Source organism: Acanthochromis polyacanthus, chromosome 4, assembly GCF_021347895.1.
Source record: "Acanthochromis polyacanthus isolate Apoly-LR-REF ecotype Palm Island chromosome 4, KAUST_Apoly_ChrSc, whole genome shotgun sequence".
Classification (NCBI taxonomy): Eukaryota; Metazoa; Chordata; class Actinopteri; family Pomacentridae; genus Acanthochromis; species Acanthochromis polyacanthus.
The window spans coordinates 25,109,065-25,126,400 of NC_067116.1; positions in this window are offsets into that span (position 1 = coordinate 25,109,065).

A 17,336-nucleotide genomic window follows, 5' to 3' on the forward strand; every position below is an offset into this window, starting at 1 on the left:
TGGGTTCCATCACACACACGATCTCTAAACACAGTTGGCCTGCAGCGGTAGTCTGACCGAACAACGACCCCGCGTATCAGGGTCAGAAGTGTACACGCCGTGTGTCATATCAACAATTGTCGGGGTAAATTTGGCAAACTCGCTCCTCCCTTTTTCCTCACCAATCAAAGACTTCCACCCAAATTCAGCAACGATGACACGTGTGAACTTTTGGTGAACTCTGTTTTCCCTCGACTAGATAGGCCAACAAGGCCAAGTGGAGTTTAGTAGGTCTTTAATGCTTGTTGTTTTTTTTGTTTTTGTTTTTTATTTCGTCAATCTCCTTACCCAGCCCTGATCACCGATTGACCCTCACAAACTGGGTTGGGACGCTGCAGGAATGAAGAACTGTGACTCTAGTGGCTCGTGGGACATCGTAGCTTAATCTAGCATACATATTTTAAATGCGGGAGTGCGGACCAAGCACAATACAGCATCAGCTACCACGTTTCCAACATGACTACTTTTTCTTGTCCTTTCACATGCACTTTATAAGACCCTTTCCCCTTCCTGGGACAGCTTAGTATTTCAAGAATAATACATTCAATGTGATTTTGAAGACTTTCATGAACCCTGTTGAGATGGGTAATAAGTGGAGAGAAGTGCTCTCCAGCTAAAACTTCGGCGCCTTTGCGTTGCCAAGTGCATTAAATATTTAGTATGTGCACTAGTGTCACGGATTCCTAATGTTTGTGCAAAAAACTGTTCCAGCTGCAGTCAAATCAAAATGGTGGCAGCGACAGAAACCTGTGAAAGTCTCTGAGTGTCCCTGCAGGGATGCCCCTTGAATCCCGTGTTAATAATACATGTGTCACTCGGAAGAGGTGCGACTTCGCAAACGGTTATGGAAAAAAAAATGGTGAAAGCAGAGTGGTGGAGCTGCGAGAGAGGGAGAAAAAAAAAGATGCTATAAGAACACGTTAAATCCAAGACAATCTCATGCCAAAGTCAGACTGTAGCCTAGTTTTTGGAGTTCAGAAGGTCATGTAAACTCTACTTTCCTTGGTAGTTGTAAGAACTCTTACAGAAAACTGAGCTCCGTTTCAGTCACCCAGGGGTGTTTTTAGTCTTCATGGGTCCTATCAGGAAAGCACGGTTGTGTAATGCCTCTTCTAACTGAACGAATAATTAAGTCTGCGTAGCCTATAGCCGGGGCACCCAGGGGTGTGTTGTGCAAGTTAGCCAGCTGCTATTGCACACAGTTCCGTCTTTCCAAATGGGTCACGCTTCAGTCATCCACAGCGCTGGAACTTTTATTCTAACAACCTCGTCTGCCCTCTCTTTGATCTTAGAACATCATACACTTACTCTGGATTTGTAATTCCTGTGGTCTGCTTGACCTTTGACACCACACTAATCTTGACCTAAAGATACTTACATTTTACACCTTATGCAGAATATTTAATTCCAGCGGTGTTCAAAGTCAACGTAAAGAATACTAATTTCACCTTGGCATTGCAGCACTGTTCTCCTTTCTTCCCTTTCTATGATTCATGCCATTAAACCTCGAGTCCTCGCATACAAATTCTAATTTTACATTTATTTTTTTAGACAACGCTGCTCTGGGGGCAAATAAATAAGCTAATTTGTTGAGGGGGAGAAACTGGTGAAAAGAGCTGTATAAAAGGTATTTTTAAGTCAAAGCTCAAAGGCCGAGAAATGAATAGACGAGATAAATTTGGAGCTACCCGACAGTGAGAACATGAGCAAAGTGTATAGTGTTGAACAATCTTTTGTTTTAATTAAATTTTAGAAAGCTGGCTTCCGTTATTGCAAAGGCTATCATCTGTTCAGATTTCATTCCATTACTCTGCTTTCAGGAAAATTTGCAGTACCGAACAGTCTAAAGATCTCACCATTTTTCTCTCCAACTTTGCCTGAGTCCCGTGTCGCTATTTAATTGCGCTCTGACCACAACTGCCCCTCACCCCCCCGCCACCCAGCCACCTACCTCCACCCTCATGTGTCCCCTCTGCTCTCAGAAGAGAGAGATTACTAGCCCATCTGTATCACCAGAGCCGAGGCCACGCTAAGCCGATGGGAGCCCTGCTCAGCAAGGCACCGCCGCAATTGTTAACCCTGATTAACTTGATGTGGCGCTCAGTAGAGGGAACAGTGTGAAAATCAAGCCAGTGCCGTGACCCAGTGCCCTGCCGCTGAACCGAGGGGATATTGGGTAAACTTAGGGGAGGGTGGGATGAGAACCGGAGCCAGGAAAAAAGAAAGGAGTGAAAACGGCATGAGATGAGAGGCACAGTGATGGTAGAGAGATTAAAGTATCTCAAAGCCTCAAAGAGAGTTCAGGATGGGATACATATGCAAACATAAATATCTGTATCTGTTTTAGTGCAGTTGTGTGTCAGTTACAGTATAAACTCTGGCAGTAAAGCAGAAATTGGTATGACTCTCGGTGCCCCTCTGATGGACTTTTGCAGAGCCACTGAGTGAAACGGAGGACATTAAAGATTCAGATTCAAAAAAAAAAAAAGATTCAGTTCTAACCGCTGTAGTGAAATTACTATTGCACAGAGAGAAGGCAGTGCAGATGTTTGCTTCATAGCATGAACTGGGGCATAGTTTAAATATGGGAGCATATGGATACATACACTGTAAGCTTTTCTCCATAAATTAGTTTATTCATGTCTCTCCCCTAAAGGCACAACAGAGCTGAACTTGTTCTTGACTTCTACAAATTCACATGAAGCCTTTTCTGGAGAAACAGCACTCAAGTCATCCTCTATTTATCTTTACTTTTATATACATTGTTCAATAATTAAATGCAACCAGATTCCTTGTCAGATTGTATTTAAACCTTTGTATTAGCAAAGACTTGCTTTTCTTGTTTAGTCGTGCATAATAATGCTGCATTGTGTGCTTTTCAGCTCAGTAGGTTTAGAGAATTGTTCATAAATGAGCGTGACATGTTTACTTGTTTGCACATCAGGATGCATTTGCAAATCCAGTTCTGTAGATTACTGTAGTTAGAAATGCATCACTGCCAATGCCTGAGTTTGAACGGTCAACACAAATTCAATAGTGGACATTTAAAGCAGAATTGAACTGTAAGTGACACAGTAGAATTAATTCAGGAGAATGTGAAAAATGATAAAACAGCATCTATGAATTTAATCACTCAAGAATTATGTACTTTTATAGAAGCTATTCTGATCATTTTTATGTTATTTATATATTTCAAATAAATTTTAAAAAATTAAATTACAAAAAGGCTGACTTTTTTTTTTTGCTTTGTTTGGCAAAATGACACTGACAGCGGAATTGTGATTTTTAATTTGAAGTAAAGTTACATTTGCATTTGTTCTAAAACAGCTGAAATTGCACAGCTTTCATCTCTTTGTGCTAGAATATTCATATAAAACCTATAAATAATACAAATGCCAAAGGGATAAACAAAAATAGACTTGGGATAAATAAGTTATTTAGTTGCATTGTGTAAAATGAGAGGTGAAAAGTGTTGCACTGTGGTACGGTCATGCTGTTGTGGATTCGGGTGATTTTACGAAAATAATGCCTTTGTGTACTTGCAATGACAACCCCAAACAAATGCGTTGATAATGACATGTTTAACCCCCCGCCCCCCCAGCAGCTCTCTGCTCTTTCTCCTTTGACCTAATAATTAAGCTGCTTTCGGCATTTTACGTTGAGAAGCAGCTTTGCCAACCTGCAGTGACAAATCTCTCTCAGTCGAAGCACTGCTTTATGGAGGCCGCCACAGTTCTTCCTGCAACGCACGGATGCTCCCCAGTCCCTTCATTTAATTCCACAATCTTCTATCATACAAAACAGGAGTACTCCTCAATTGTAACTTCGTGAGAACGAGAGCGGAAACATCGTAAACAGCAAAGTTGTGCGCATGCTTTATGTACTGACTTTTTTTTTTGCTTTGGTGCCATAAACGTGGGGGAAGAATTTGCAGCTTTGGCAACGTCTTTGAGAGCGAAACAGTCGCACTGTGCAGCGGGGGGTCATTAAAAGTGAAGTAATGGCTGAAGGTAGAAACATGTACACAACCTAATAGTTAGATGGTAGGTGTAATTCCATAGCATCCTGCATTTAAGCATCTATTTGTGATTAAGGGACATTGTAGGTGCTTTGGCTTGTTGGAAGCCATTTTCTTCAGCTCAGATATTCTTCATATTACAGCAGAAGCTTGTGCAAACTGAACTGTGTTGTTTTAAAGTTTCATTTTCTATTTTCAGCGGCTTCTGATTAGGTTGCACACTGCTGAAGACAGCTGAAATATAAAATGTTGAAGTGCCAGCACCACGAATTCTGAGCAGCTGCCTTAAAAGCAATAGTGTTGTTTGTTTGGATGGAGTGAAGAATCTACATTTACGGTTTAAGAAACTGAATTAAATGTGGGTAGAAGATAAAATGGATCAAGGCTATGTTTGCATTTATTCTAAAATATGTAGGCGTTTTTGGACAGGGTAGTGTAATATAGAATAGAACAGAGTAGAATAGAATATTTGTATTGTCATTGGAATTCTTTGTGCATTTCTCAAAGACAGCTTTGTCAATAAAAGTAGGAGCAGCAGCAAGAGAGAAACTGTAGAAATAAACATTATAAAAATAGTTACGCATTACAAAAAGCACTCTGTATAAAAGTATGAAAATAATAGATAGCTTGAGTAGTTATTGCACATATGTGTAAATCACATGTTGGTCTGAAATGACCAACATGTACTGCACACTGATAGTCGTACTGCACACTGATTTAGAAAGTGTGGCCTTTAAGCGAAAGAGGCAGGAGGCTGAGGGAGAGTGTGTGATGCAGGAGCAAGAAGCAAGAATGCTGGAGTTGTCCTGCAGACAGGAGGCTCCTGAAACATGCTAGCATTAGAAAGGACACCCAGGATTAAGGTGGCAGACAGTAGCAGTTTGATTGGATTGGGCATTGCTGTGCTGTTAAATCGCTCATTAAATCCAATTAGGGGGAGGTAGTTGGAGACAGAATTGGGGTGTGCAGGGGGGCGGCGGAGCTTTAGTCTTGCTCTTCAAGAGGAGGGATTGCGTGCCAAGCCAAGCAGGTGACAAACTCCAGCACTGAACTCCTGACCTAACCGTGGGACTCCCGCCTTCATCTTCACTCCCTCCCCTCACCTTCTTCCCCCCCTCCCCCCCCCCGGCGGCCCACTCTCAGCTCTCACCTGCGACCCCTCTGCCTTTTGTGGCGCTACAATGAGGTGTGAGGCCGCCGGACACTCTGCGACCCAGCTGACATGTCAGAGAGCTGGTCCGTCCAAGCAGCGTTACATGCCCGATTCACTGTCGAGCCAATTAATGTCTCATCAAATTAAACCAAACTGCAGGCTGAGTGTTGCTCTCATGCGGTGCCGAGACGCCGCAGTCACACCGGAGCAGTGCCAAGACAAATGCCACACAATTACACTGCATAACACCGCCCGGCTGTGGCCTCTCAACAACCTCTCCTTAAACTTTCACAAAAAAAATAAATAAATTAAACACGGACAAATCCTGCTGGATTTAATAATCCATCCCCCGACTCTCCATTTCACTTTCTTCCCAACTTAATCTTTTCTCCGGTTTTCATGGTCTATAATGTTTTTGTCTCAGGAACGGAGCGCAATGGTTTGAGGCACAAACAAACAAGGGCGGCTCATGAGAGACTTTGACAACTTATTCGTTCTTCTCATGTAGTCTCATTTGGTTTGGTGATCTGTGAGTTCAGTCTTGTTTGCTTCCCAGACTGTCACAACACCGCTGCTCTAACGCACATTGTTTTTCCAACTCCTTCTCCACTGTTTGTCCCCTATCTGTGATTCATCCACCACATCTCTGGGTTGCCTGTCTTCTCTAATCCAAATCTTTTCCCCCTTTGTCAAAGGTATTTTATTGAATCTTTGGAAGACGTCAGTTTAAAAAAAAATACTGCCTGAGTGGACCTGCTTGTATAACTGAATAAATAATGAGTCAGATATTAAACATAAATGTCAGCTTTTAATTTTGTACATTTGTTACATGGTGTGGACTTTTAGATCATTGCACCTCCACAACCTCCACATTACCTGGCGATCGCTCTTTGTAGTGGTCTGTATCCAAATCTCAGGACGCTAGAAAGCAAATCTCGTTCTGAAATCGCGCGATTTCGGAACGAGATTTGCTTTCTAGCGTCCTGTTGCCCCATACTTTTCGCTAGCTGAGCTGCTAGCTGAGCTGCTAAGCTGCCTGCCTGGCTAAATACTGGAGCTATGTCGAAAATTCATTTCTCCATCACTCACATGTATGAAATGACAAATGAAAACAGACCCCAGGTTGAAAAAAACCGAAGTTCCCCTTTAAGAGCTATGTAATATGAGTTGTAGATGTTTTCTAAGTATTTTGTACCCGTGTCCCCATAAAACAATTCAGAAAGCTAGCAGAGCTTCATGTTTTCGTTTTTCATAGTTTAACTCACCCTTAATCAGAGACTGTTCAATCTACTTCTCAGTCAATAGCATTATGAGAAATCATAATAAATCTTAGTGGCTTTTATCTTTGGTGATTCCTGAGGTGTGGTTGTTCAAACATGGATTTAAATTTAATTGTGCAAAAAAAGAAAATACTGACAGTAGGCTGGCAGTTTTTTTTTAAAATGTTATCTCTGTAAGTATTTCTGTTTATAAAGCTAAAAAAATTCACAAATTTCATTTTAAATATCCATATTTTATGCTAAAAAAACCCAAACAACTTTAAAAGTTTCAGTCACATCATAGCGGGTCCAGCAGAAATTATTCTAAAAAATGATGGTTTGAGATAACCCTCAGGAAAATTAAGTTAGCTGCGGCTGGAATTTTATTTTAAGTCTGTTGCATGAGAGTAAGGGTTAGGGTTGAGCTAAAAATGCAGCTGATATTTTTATGGTGTGGGAAAATTTGTAGTCTTCTGTATGTTTTTTTTTTTAGTCTCAGCATCATGCATTTGGTGTTTTAATTACAACTAAACTTTGAGCTCCCTTTGAAGTAATCTGCATACACCCTCTGTCAAAAGTTTTAGGACACTTTCTCATTTAAATAAATTAGAAGGTGTCCTAAACCTTTTGATAGGGGGTGTACCTACTTTGTGTTAGATTGTGTTGCATAGTTTGGATTTATTTTAATATTTTCATTTTTTGGCTCACACATATCTGTTGTTACATTTGATTCCAGAAATCCATGTTTTCAAACTGACAGTTTCACAAAGTTAAAGCCGTGTAAGTTCAGAGGACCAGGGGAGGAACCTTGGGGAACATCTCTGCACTGTGTGGCTTTGTATTCCCCAAGGAGCTATTTGTAAATGAAAGTGCATTTCTTACAGCCCTTATTCACCCAGGCTCCTGGAGGAAATACAGTTCTGTCAATCACTTGAACATTTTCTTCTTGGGCAGTTTTGCAAAGATTGGATAACGGGGACTTTTGTCAGATGTCAGATTTTCTTTACGTCAGTTAAATGGAGTGGCACAAGGGCAAGATCTAAACCAAGGGGGAGCTGGGGTTTACCACAAGCTCAGGTTGTGGTAAAATAAAAAAAAAAAAAAGGCCCAAAGATCTTTCTGTGACACAAAAGCACACAAATATGACAATGGACTTATACACAATATATTTAATTCATCCAAACTGTAGCTTGAGCTGATGTAACTTTGCCTTTGTAATGCCATGGTGTGTGCATTTTATTCAAAATGCACAACATTTTACTATAGCTGTTTTCATTCGAATGCTAAATATATTATTTTTAATAACAGTATTCTCTTTTGATAAGTCCTAAATGTACATTTGTAAACTTGGAAAACAGACCATGGTATGTGTTTGCTTTCATATTGAACTTACTGCAGTTTCTTCTATGTTATCCACATTTCCATCTTGGTGTTCCTGCTATGTTAATACGAGGCTGTAAAAAAGCTGATTCTGGTTTCTGCCTTTGGTTCTTTTTGTCCTTGCTTGTGGACATTTGCCGGGTCTTTCTGTGCCTGTATGCAGATTATGAGGGCTCTTCTATCTTTTAAATCCTTGGTTGAAATAGCTTTTTCTGGCCTTAGGAGCCGCTCTGGTTATCTGTCCCTTCCCCGGGTCAGGCTGAACTGCTGCTGCCAGAAATGCTTTTAGGTTCTCTCCATCCTAGCTACAAGCAGCAGCAACATTATTTAAAACTGAAACTTGGTAGATTTAAACGGACACTATATTTTAAAAAGTATTTTCTTTTAATATTTCATTATTTAGCTACTTTTAGCCTAGCTGTTAGAATTTTTTGTAGTGTGTAAATGTAATAAAATGTAAAAATAAACCACTCAGTATATTATGGTAATACAAATCACTGAAAAAAGTATCTTTTAAATATGTGTAGAATCATTAAAAATGATTTGTACATATTAAGCTTCAGAAGTGGTAATATTTGAGGCCATATTTAATGCAAGTTACTGCAGTGACAATAAAGGCATTTAGTAGTACACAATATGTATTCTTTTATTGTTTTTTTATTTTGCATGAACAATAACACAAGTGATGTCATGAGCTGAAAGTTACTGGCAAGTTTCAGTAAATAGTACAATACAGGGCTGTGTGCTGTGATGCATTTTATTTGACCTTTTTTTTTGCTTTACTAAAGACATGCAGTTAAAATTTGCAAATACACAGTGAGATGGCATCAAATAAGCACTTTTTAAAAAAATATATATTTATTTTACATAATATTAGTTTAACATACATGTACTGGCTACATGTGACAGTGTTTCTATCTTGCTAATTCACCCACTTTTTATTATCCCAGTTGGCAATGAATGCAATAAAACTTAGGATTCTTACTACAGGCAAACATACCATGATTTAAACATAGAAGTTCTAATATTGTGTCCCTATTTTAACAGCAATCATCACACAAGTAGTGACTCAAACAAAACTGAGAAGCTGCGTTTCCTCTGATGCAGTGCCCTTTATGTGGCTCCTGACCATTTGACCGCAAAGTTTTCAAAACTAAGTCCTGCAGCCAGTAAGTCAAGTGTTCCCACCCTTAAACTAACATCCTCAAACAGGACTTTGTGCCTCCCCTATAATCTTACTGGGTGGCTCCTAGCACACCTCCCTGCACTCTCCCTGCACACCGTGAGTTTGACTGCACGTGCGCCCTTATGACACCAACTCAGAAGCTCTACTAAGTGTTTATGCAGCCTCAGAATTCACATTTAACCTAATCAACATGGAGGAGTTGGTCTTCAGCACCAAAGCTGCGCATCTTCACAAAGCATTAGTATAAACACAGCGAGCGAGGACCTCAGATGACACATGCTGAATGAACTTTTCACTGTGCGTTTGCAGTGTTGGCGGTTAAGTCGTCCTCTGCAGATTGCCGCGAGCATTTTGAGCCCAGGCGATCCGTGGAGGTCTAGCATCAGTTGGCAGCGGGGCCAAGGTGGAAGTCGTGACTTATGCACGAGCAGCGAGTCAGAGCTCACTGTGCCTCTAATGCATGACTCCGTGCCCTAGTTACATTGGGACGTGCATCTTTGTACGCCCGCAGCGGAAGTCCTCCAGGCCTTCCGAGTCACAGTAGAAGCCATCAGAGCCTTGGCAACCTTTTCTTGACCTCTGCCATTCTGCGCTCTGTTCTGGGCTCTTGATCTTCAGCCCCACTGTCTCTGACTTTTTCCAGCCCGGAACGCAGACAGACATCACATCTGACAAACTCCTCTTTATGTGTAACATCACAAATGGCCTAGAGAGTGGTTTCACAGTGGCACATTCACAGTACTGTCTTGCCTTCTTTTCCTGAATATGTATCAGGATGGCTGAGGGGGACAGTTATGCCAAATCTCTTTGTCAATCCCTCAAGAAAAGCAGAGAGATCTTCCCTAACAGGCTCTTTGTCCCAGAATAGATGACAACTTTGACACTGATGTATCGTGTCTCAGTAGTTCAGACGTGGAAGGCGGCCTGCCTGGGCTTGATGCGGTGCAGGCAGTAAGCCAACAGAGGTACAAGAGGAACGTAGGAGTTGGGGGGGGCCTATTTAAAAACAATCCTATCTGTGGATCCACTGTGGGCTAAACAAGGGATTGGGCCTCATTAAGATAAGAGTGTCCACGAAAGCAGACCAGTTGTTATGTGAACATGCTGTCAGGGAGGCCGCCGAGAGGCAATGGCCCATTTTTTTTTCTCCCCTCTCTCTTTCTCCCTTCTAAATAGCTGTGTGTCTTTCCACTACATCATGTCTTTGCTAGTACCAAGCATGCTCGTCAGCCTCTCCCCTCCGTTCCCCTCCATCACATCCGCATTGCTGCCGGTCATATGTGTATGTCAGGAATAAGAAAACAATGATAAACATTGACAAACAGGCCGCCTGTTTTGCTGATGTGCCACAGAGCAGAAGTAACACAGTGAAGCTGGATAAAACAAAGTATTCACGCAAAAAAAACAAAAAAAAAACCCACTTGTTTCCTGGAAATACAAGAATAAGAATATATTTTTTGGGGTCAGCTCACTCATTAAAGCACTATGAGGAAAAAATGTACCACATCACAATGTGCCTAATTTGTTTCTTCCACAACTTCCATGTACTTTTGTTTGTTTTCCTCCTTTTTAAAGATTCTGACTCTCTTATTTGTCCTCAATGGATTTTGCATGTTTTAAAATAAAAACAAAAAGCAAGATATATGTTATTCACTAAAACTCCAACATGTGTTGTATTGTGTTCAACTGCTTGAAAAATATATTTTAAAAAGCAGAGAACAAAAACACAAAGCAAACCCTAAAACCAAAAATATTGTTCAACACATACTATTAATGTCAAAAATCTTCATTACAATACAAAATATTACAAATCAAATAAAGCATGTGTAACTGTATATTTATGTGTGGTGAAAATTAGAGTAGTAAAGTCAATAATTAAAAGCAATCTAAATTTATATCTTGTTTTGAATAAAAAAATATTAATAAATAATGAGTAACAAATGCTCTTTCAAAATAAAGTTTCCTCCTTTGAGTTTAGAATGTAATCTAAACAAAAAACACAAAAAGAGACAACACTGAGATATATAAAAATCTCTGAAAGAGCTAACCCAAAGACCTCGTGTTAAAAGGAACGCTGCTTTGATTTTATATGCTTTACTTGGCCCTGATGGATTTTAAATTCTGACCGATTTGGAGCCATAGGACAAAGTCTGATGTCTAGACTTGCTAATTAAAGTTGCCTAAGGGATTTAGAGGGAGAAATTGCTCTGTAGGAAATGATAAAATAATACATGACTTTCAGCAGAAATCTGCGTCGTCCAGGATTATAAAAATATATGTTGAGGTACGTTCCTTAAAAGTGCGCTCAGTCTTCTTTCTGGTAATTTATTCAAGCTGACAGCTACATTTTGACACACAGTCTTTAAGCAGTTTAAAGAGAGTGATACAAAACTGGCCACAGGATCTTTGGAAATTATAATTATTTTTCTTTCCCATATTTTCTCAGACCTGTTCAGATTCTCTGTCATGCACTGTTTTGTCTCTCTTTTTTGCATCTCATAATAGTTTAACGGAAAAAAGGGGGAAATTCTGTTTTTCAAAAAATGAAACAGGTTCCAAGATGTATCCTATTCATTTTTTTTTAAAGCCCTGAAACATCACCACTGTTAACAGGCGGGTATTGAATTTTTGGGTTTCTCTTTATGAAAATGACCATATTATGAACTTACTGTGGAAGGTGCCCTGAGATTACTTATTTTGTGAATTGCTACTATATTTAAATAAAAGAAAAGAAGAGAAAGTAAAGAATTTAATTGAATTAAACAGTAGAAATTATAATAGTAATAGTAGCAATCATAATATTAATGCAAAAATTACCTTTAATTGTGTGTATATTATACATATATGCAAAAACTGTTCATTGCCTACTTTATAAAGTATCTCTGAGTGTCAAGAATTTATATAAATACTGTATATGTAGTATTCATATGATTAATAATATATATATATATATATATATATATATATATATATATATATATAAGAAAATAAATACTGTATAATTCCACACAAATAAAAGCTTCTCCAGTCTGCATAAAACACATCGACCGCATATACAAATTCACTAATATCCATTTGTTCATTTGTTTGTACAACAATTAGTAGCTCAAAACCATAAATAATTAGAAGCAAGACTAGATTTGACAACACCAACTCTCATATTTCCTTCAGAGAATTTTGCATCGAATTTTGTATAAAATTGTGAAAGCAAGGAATGTCTCAGTTTTGCACATACAGTTCAAAAACTATAAAATTAAAGTGTTCTGTTGGTTGCTGGAAATAAGAACACACAGAATGACCAGCAATGTTAGAAACTAGATACAGAACAGAAATTATTCATAAGGAGAAAAAAAAGAATTATATGGAAATGTCTTCCGGCGCTCTGAGTACGTATATGCTATTCATACCTTGCAGCTCAGCCTGGGAGTCTGAAAACACTGTCCTCTGACATCAGCACCAAAGGATGGGATGCTTCATACGAACAAACAAAAGCCCTCAATTCAATAAGAGTATCAGGCGTGTGTCTAAGCTTTATTATCAGAGAATAAAAAGAAGCTTAGCTGTTAACTCAGACATCGTGAACTCTGAATGACACAGGGTTCACCGAGAGGTTATGGGTTCAAATTAGCTGAAAGATTTTCAGGGCGAACTGATGCTATTTGTTATGTGACAGACAGGCTCCACTAGGGGGCAGTACATTCCCTCCGTTTGGCAGAAGCTGCTGTGAAGAACAGAGCAATGAATGAATGGAAAGAGAGAGTGGGAGAGATATGACCCTCTGATGAACCGCAAATCTGCTGGGAGCTCAGCGGGGCAATGCTGACTGGTTAAATGCCAACGCTCCACCTGCGAGAACAGAGCAATGACAATGATGCATCTGTATGCGTGTGAGTGGCTGTAAGTCTGCGTCCATATGCGAGTGTATTTGCATTTGTCTGTTAGTGCTTACATGAGCATTTGGTGAGTTTTGGGTGTGGTTAATCGTGCTAACATGTGGCCAGAAAACATAAAGTCCATTTCACATGTGTCCGCTGTGTTATATCCCTCCTCATTCCACCAGACGAAAGCCAGCAAACATTTTCCTCACAGATTAAATTAAGAATATTTAAGCCTTCTGCTGCCAGATCATTTCTCTAAACAATCCCCTGACCTGTGTTTTCTCGCTGCACTTTCTGGACTTAAAAAAATTATATATACATATATATATATATATATATATATATATATATATATATATATATATATATCCCTCTCTTTTTTAATTCTCTGCCTTACTTTTCCTCCATCTCTTTATTTCATTTCTTAACAAAAGCCAGGACTGGGGGAGGCACATGATTAGGCCCCCTGTAATTGGTATCAGATTCACAGGTCTGGATCAGCACTGTGTCGGCTGAAGCCAAAGCATTGCTCACATCTGCACGGAGAGCTGGTCTCGCTGAAAACCCAGAGTATGTCGAGGTTTTTTGGCCCACCATCAGCTTCGGCTCACACAGTCGTATTCCTGCCATCACGCACGGCGCTACGAGGCCAGATGAGCTCCGAGCAAAAACGCACGTGTGACAGCTTTCATGTGCTAGCCAAACTCTGATCAGAGGACCTCTGTATTGACACCTTTCACGGTTTGTTAGCACCTTGACAGTGAAGAAGCAGGACAGCTGAGATGTCTGCGGTGTGACGGAGAGAACCAACCAGCACGGAGTTGCGGTTAACGGAGGTGGGGTGGACATGGGGATTAAGGAGCCGGGTCTGACATATTTTCTGCATTCATAGCCTCCAGACACAAAAACTCACATGCACAGACTCATGTATAAAAATATAAAAATAAAACTCGTTCATTCTTGTCTTGTCTGCTCACGTGCTCTGTCAGGGAGCTGCATGTGTTCTGTGTGTTTTGTGAAATTGAACCAAAAGAAAAAAAAAAAACATTGACTGTGCCACTGGATTTGGCAGTAGACGGGATCTGGGTGGACTGCAATGCTGTGCAGAGATGATGGAGGTAGCAAGACAAACACTGGGTGAAAAAAAAGACAAAAACCAAACAAGAAAAGTATGGGGAGACTTGTATGTTCACATTACACATCCTTCTCCCCTAAGGGACATCCCTGACCTAGAAAACAAGTAGCATGTTGTCAGTGGCGAAAGGATGGTCCGTGGCCATTAAGCTAGTAGAGAGATAGCATGCCCATCACGGCGTACACACTTCGCCAGCAGCAAACACTTGGGAGGCTGCCATTGGATATGAGACAGCCACAAGGGGTTTCCTGCCAATAGTCCGTCGGTGCTCCAGCGTCAAACACTTGGCAGCTTCGGTGCACCCCTCTTTCGGTTAACCCGTTATTTAACCTGATAAGTTCACTGAGAACACATGTTGGTTTATGACGAGGGCCTGGGGATGGGGGGGAGGAACACACAGATGCTCTATTATACCTGTGAGGCTCGTTGTGCCACCAAATCCTAGCATTTTGTGAGCAAGGAACTAGAAGGAGATCCAGTGTAGGCCCACTGTGCATTGGCAGGAATTGACATTTCACATGCAATACTCAACAGTTTGTTCACAAGGAAAATCAAGCTTTTTTCAGTGAATCACACAGAGTTGTGTTGTGCCTGCATTTGTATTGCATAAATGTAAGTCTATTGTTTTGGTGGCATGAAATAATAATTCAAAGTGCCATAATTAATAGTCGAGGCAACAAAGAGCGCCTTAATTGTGTCAGAGACTTGTGCAGGTCGTTAAAAGTTCCACCACAGTTGCAATTCATACTAGCCAATAACAGTCATAAATAACTTAGCATTCATTTATGAGAGCAGACTGCATTACTTATTCATTCTGCAGCTCTTGTGGGTTGGTTGGATGAGTAGACCTGACAACTTTCTTGTTAACTATCTCATCGCAGACTTTTCTCATTACACCTCCCCCTGCTACAGCTCTGCTGGAATCTTCCCACCAGTCTGAGGACCTCTTACTGCTTTTTGGGCATCTACGCTGGTGCTTCATACTGGTGCTGTCTGCGTCACTGTCCTGCTGCTTCCCCACCAACCTCCCGACGCAGTTTTTAACTAGCTTCCTGTTGCTCCACCTCCATTTATGTATTGTTCCTCTGGTACTATAGGTGATGTCACCCTGGGGAGGTGAAGCTGAAATTATGAAGTTCCCTGTAACAGGAGTGGATTTGGGAGGGACTTGCAGGTGAACTGAGGTTTAGAAGATGGACTGGCATATGCTTATAGATGGATGTCAAATCCAGTGAGCAGAACCCTTTTTGGACACACAGAATGAAGAGTGCACACGTCCAAAAAGTCTTGGATCAAAAAATTTAAACTCAAGGCAGACAGCAGACAAAAGATCTGTGTTTGTACTCAAGCCAAGTCATGTCAAAGTCAGAAAGAAAAGAGATCTCTTGCTCTATTAAATTTATTGGCACTACCAGTGCAGGTTTGGAATCTTTTGACAGATGTTCTTGTTAGGCCTTCAGAAGGATTCCTTTGCCATGGCAGAAAAGCTTAGGACTGAAAAGAAAAAAAACACATTTGACAACTACTTGTTTACATTTTAATCTCTTATTTTTTCAGTACTCCAGTAGCCAGTCTAATTAATGTTATTTTTATATTATTATTCTCGCTACTTTCCAGTATAGCAGGAGATCACGTGTATATTGACACCGCATATACCAGCAATTTGTTTTCAGATTTCATTTTAATCCTCACATTTGGCAAGCAAGCCTTCTTAAACAGCACCAGCAAGTACAAATATGAGGCATATGGTTACATGCTCGCCTCAGACTGGTGTTGGACACTTATTTGTTGACAGACTTTCATTCCAGCCCACCATCAGATAACAGAACAATACAAATCAGAAACTTTTATTGGAACGGACATTTTCCCTGCCCCATTCTTGAGTGTCACGCGAGTAAGGAGAGGGAAAAAACTCTCAAAATGTACTGTTTCCATTTGTTTTGAGTGACGCTCATCTTGCGTGCTCTTTAATTAAACCATAGTGAGGTCAGAAGGATTGCAGTGCCACTTTTTAAAAGCTTTCTGCAGAAACACAATCCCGTGGTCATTTTCTGCTAAGCTGGAGTCACCTTATCCTCGTTCTGTGCCCCATGGCAGCCTCCGCTTGCGCTCTGAACCTCTTCCAAGCACAACAACCAAAGTCTGTACACAGCATGAAGAAAAAAATGATATAACATGATCTTTCTTCTTTTTTTTCCTTTTTTGTCACTTCTTCGCTCCCATTGTAAGTCTCTCCCTGTTCCCTGCTAGCACATCCAATCAAATTAAAACTGGAGGGAGGAGAAGGGAACTGCTGTTATGGGGCCCAGTGTCCCTAAATTCATAGAAGAGAGCGAGCGGAGACGGGAGTTTATAGCCATCCCTTCACCCCCATTACTTCTCGTAATCCCCGGTAGAAACCGAAGAGAGGAAGAAAGGCCAGCGTCCGCCTCCCAAAGTCGTTACAATAACAGAACGAAAACCAACCGACCCCGTCCATAATCTTGACTGCAGAGGGAGGCCTTTTGGAAGTGACACGACTGGTGTGTGCATGCATCTGTGGACGTGGACAGCTCACCAGTTCCACTCATGGGTAACAGATGGTGCCTTATCATTGGCCTGGATCGGCCGTGCAGCACACATTCCTAGACATGCCAGTAATGCCTTTTGTGATGTTCAGTTAATGCTAACTTCACGTAGAATTGCATACCAGATTGCAGTTGGAGTGTGCAAGTTTACTCTTTGTGTTATTTCGTTTATATATGTATATTCTTACATTCTATATTGTGATTTCCTGAACAGTGCGTATTATAACTCATGCTACATGAAATATATATACCAGGAAGTACTGATAATAAAGGCATCTTAATCTTAATCAGTGCTGAACTTGTCCGACAGAGCACACCAGCGAGGGGGAATTTGTTAAGATAGTTGTTACCTAATCATTAAGCAAGCTATTATACATTAATGCATGCTTTCTTTTAATTATGCGTCCACACCTCGGGGCCTACATACACTGCCACCAGTGGGACTCATTTGCACCCATCATACAAACACACTTCCTCACCTGGTCTCCCTAAAAGCTGGCCTTTTAGCAGCCTCCCCCCTCCTCCTTCACCCTTTTAATAATGCCCTTTTATTCTTGAGCACATTATTAAACACTGTCACTCAGGCTAAATACCAGGAATAGTTGGACAAGAGCCTAAACAAGGACGGGGGGAGCACTAAAGGGGGGGATACAGGGTACATAAAGTACCGCGAGTGATGGATCTGTGAGTCCATAAATGCTTGTGTTGTGAATAGAGAGAG